Raw genomic sequence first — 4,421 nt, 5'->3', positions numbered from 1 at the left:
TCGAAGTTTCGCGACGAAACCGGCACGGCACCGGGGAGACGTAAATAGTGAATTTATGATAGAGCGACTTTTAGCCTTAGTGATCTAAATTAAATTCATAGAATAAGTTAACCTCAGAGCGTCCATAAAAAGAACGCCCAAATCTGACTTCGTATGAGGAAGTTATAATTTTTCTAAAATTTGGCTTAGCAGTGCACGGCCCAAAACTTGAATTTTAGTTCGAGCGGTTTTTGGCTTACGTGACCTAAATGAGAGTTGAAGATCTCATTAATAGGAACTCAATGGTAAAAATACAGACGAAAACGGAGACTATATGAAGGAGTTACAAATTTTTCGCGGTCATTTAACAGTCTAATATTCTCGTACTGTTAAATTTAAAATCGGTCGAGAATTAGCCGACAGAGTCAAAATAAAACATTTAGATCTTATTTTTACCTACGTGTGGATATAAAGAATGTCAAAAACGGAGCTCGTCTGTGAAAGTTACAAATTTTAGAAGTTGGAAATGTGTTGTACGAAAATGGGTGACGTGACACAATCTTGGTCATTGCTTTCTCTCCAAGTCTTGCCACCAGATGGTGACATGTGACACCAAGTTCAGCCGTATTTCACCTTATAAATAGAACCTCTCCCACCCTTATTTTCTTCACACCTTTCCTATTCTTTCTTCTTTTTACTCTCTCTCTCTCTCTCACTAAAACCTCTCTCTAGCCCCGAAACCCCCCGAAAAGCCTAGGCAACCTCCCTAGCACAAGGCGGAAGCCCCGGAGTGCTCGACTGCTCCAAGAAGAAGAGCTTTTCGGCTCGGGAACGCTACTCCAAGCAAATCCCGATTTTCTATAAAACTCGTTGTAAGTGAGCTACGTCTACGCTATTTTTAATATAGCTTTTATCTAATTATTGTAATGTTATTAGGAACTTATAATAAGTACTTGAGCTATTATTATGGGTTATATAAGTATTGTTTAACGCTTATATAATAGTAATAATAGCTAGACTATTAATTAGTCTCGGCGAATAATAGACTAAACTCTAGTGGTAATAATACTAGGTTTCGTCGAAGGAAATTATTTTTAAGAAGCGAAGCGTTGTCTGAGTTCTGAATCACCACCTTTTCAAGTGAGTGCATAGTTACTTTCATCTTACACATAGATATGAAGCATTTTATATAAATTACGTGTCATGTGTGCATATTATCTGGATACTTGTTGTCTTTGCTGGATGAATGATTTTATACATGTTTTAAATGATTTAAACTATATATTTATTTTATATCTACAAATATGTTGGGATAAAACATGGGTAAATGAAATAGTTGATGTATGATGAAATAAAATGATGAGAGATAGGTGGTGATAATTAGGTGATGATGAATCGGTTATGTAGAAAGATACTATAACCTTGTTTGGAAATTTGGAGATGTAGTCATCTACCAGAGTATTGATGGTGACCACGGACTATTATAGACAACCCCGTGGAAACACCAGCAGACTCATAACCTGTAGGTGATGAATTACGAGTTCAGGCGATGTTGTAACTACGTATTCATGCGATGATACTCTAATCTCTTACTATGTAACATCCCGGAATCGCAAGAGTAGAGTTGAAGGGCTAAAAGTGTAAGTTTTAGAGGGTGACTCGGCGAGTCCATGCATAGACTCGGCGAGTCAGGTCGCGGCTATGGTCGCATGTCCAGTGGCCTACTCGTCGAGTCCAAAGATGGACTCGGCGAGTAGGTGCTGTATGAAGAAAACCCTAATTTTCGGGGTTGAGCCCTATATAAAGAGCATTATACCCCTCCACAGCCTCCCTTATCCCCCCCTTGAGTTCCAGAAACCCTAAATTTGTGGAGAGTTCATTTGTGGAGCAAATTAGAGCTTGGAGAGGTGTTGTTTGAAGAGATCTTGAAGGAGAAGTGGCTTGGATCAAAGGGCTTTGCTTGGATTCGAGTTTGGTTGCTATTGAGGCATTTTTTGGAGGTAATACTTTCGTTCTTGGGCTGTATCTTCCTAGTTTCTCATTTTGGGGTTGTGTGGGGTGCTTGGTTGTGTGACATTTTGATGTTGGAGGATGGATCTGAGGTTGCTACCTCAGATCTGGAGTGGAGAAGACCTTAAGAGCATTAAAGCCCCTGTTCTTGTGTTGTTAATGAAGCTACCATGTCCCAAACCATGGTTTTAAGGTGAATATTGCTTAGATGTCGTTAGATTCACGTAAAGTTTGCCACTTTACGTGATGGATGGATTGTAGGAGGTTGGATCTATGTTTTGGATCAATTGCATGGCCTGAGATGCTTCTGTATGGATTCAGACCGGTGGTACTCGACGAGTCACATGGGTGGACTCGACGAGTTGCTTGAAGATGGCCTGGAACTCGACGAGTTGGAAGAACAACTCGGCGAGTAGGTTGAAGATAGCCTTGGACTCGACGAGTCCATTTGGACTCGGCGAGTCTTGTCGAGGAAGTCCCAATATTTCTGGTTGAGTCGATGAATCGGTGAGTCAAGGGATGACTCGGTGAGTTGGGTGCGAGTGGACTCAGAGCTGTTAAACTCGACGAGTCTTGGGGTGACTCGGCGAGTTGGGTCGCTGATTGAAGGAAGTTCTGAGCATATGGACTCGGCGAGTCATCGGGTTGACTCGGCGAGTAGGGTCAGTCAGGGGTTGACTTTGACTTGTTCAAGGTTGACCAGTTGTCTTCCAGGGGTATTTTGGTAATTAAGGGTATTTATTGAGTTGTATGTTTTGATGTTCAGTGGAGGAGTTCGTGTCAGAGTTCGGAGCAGCGGGATCTTATCTCTTCAGCCGACAGTTTCGAGGTGAGTTATCCTCACTATATCAACAGGGTCTAAGGCACCAAGGCCGGCCCTTTATTGGATTGAGATTTGGATATGGTTATTATGTTATTGTTTGATGTGTCTGCATCCTGGTAGCTAGGATGGTACATGCTAGGAGACCTTGTTAACGTCAGTTCCCGATATATATATATATATATATATATATATATATATATATATATATATATATATATATATATATATATATATATATATAAGTGATGCTATGCTAGTGACCGGTTAGGTCGGTAACCTGGGTAGGGTAATGATATGCTATGTGATCTGTTTGTTCGGTTTGTTGGCTATGACTGTTATATGATTGTATGTTTTGTGCACATGGTTGTTTGGACTGGAGATGGGTTGAGGCGGGTCCTGCTTTGTGCTGTAGGCCAAGATACCCAGGGCGGACCGGTTGCTCCGAAGGCCCAGCGAGCGGTCCGGATAGGGTGTAGGCCCCACGAGGGCAGACCAGACGTGCCGAGGCTCGGAGAGTGGACCAGGCCGACTGAAGGCCTGATGCGGGCGGACCAGTCACACTGTAGACTCAGAGAGTGGACCAGGTGGGTTGAAGGCCCGATGCGGGCGGACCAACCCCACTGTAGACTCGAAGGACATGACTAGACCTGGAGGATGGATCCGATGGACTGAAGGCCCGATACGGCGGACCAGTCACACCGTAGACCCGATATGCATGGCTGTTCTATGTTCTGTTATGTTATGTATGTTTTATATGATTTGGACCGGAAGGTCGCAGCCTGGAAGGGCGTATACGTGGTTGGTATTTTGGGGGTATCTCACTAAGCTTTCGGGCTTACAGTTGTGGTTTAATGTTTTTCAGGTTCTTCCGGAGACTGTGGCAAGGCGAAGGCGCGATCGTACCGCTCCTCATGATTTTTTAGCAATGTGATTCTGGGAATACTCTAATGATTTGTATTGAAAACCTTTTTGTAATCATTTTAATGAAAATCGGGTTGTTTTGAAAAAATTAAATTTGGTTGTATTTTTCGGATGTTACAAGTTGGTATCAGAGCCTTGGTTTGAGTGAATTGGAGGAACACTTGTGTGACTCCAGTCTCAAATCGAGGAGGGTTTTCAAAAAGAGAATTTAAAATGGTTTTCAAATTAAGTAAAGGAGGACGCGGAGGTACGATCAGCCGGAGCCAGTAAGTAACCCCAAAACACCATACATGACAATTGTTTTATTGAGCTTTGATAGAACAGCATCCTAGAGTTAGGCTAGGGATCTTCAGGATTTCTTGATGAGTTGCCTGATTTATGATGCCTGCTAGCCTAGGGTTCCTTGTGAGAGATTTCTAGTGTTCCTCTAGTTGTGAGGATAGAGTGTTGTTATGTATGTCGCTAGGGTGTTGTGGGAGTACTTCATACAAATATGGGTTGGTGTGGAAGGTAGTATGGGCCCGTACTACTGGAAGCACAGACTCATACGCGTATCAGGGAAACCATGACCTCTAGGATTGGGATGAGAGCTGGTTCCCGGGATAGTGGAACATGTCTGAGATTTGGTGTTTTATTTTCAGTATGGAGATTTCAGGGCACGCTGGGAGTGGATCCAGGTCAGGATCAG

Source organism: Lactuca saligna, chromosome 7, assembly GCF_052625555.1.
Source record: "Lactuca saligna cultivar CGN05327 chromosome 7, ASM5262555v1, whole genome shotgun sequence".
In the NCBI taxonomy this organism is placed as follows: domain Eukaryota; kingdom Viridiplantae; phylum Streptophyta; class Magnoliopsida; order Asterales; family Asteraceae; genus Lactuca; species Lactuca saligna.
This window is presented reverse-complemented; position numbering follows the sequence as displayed.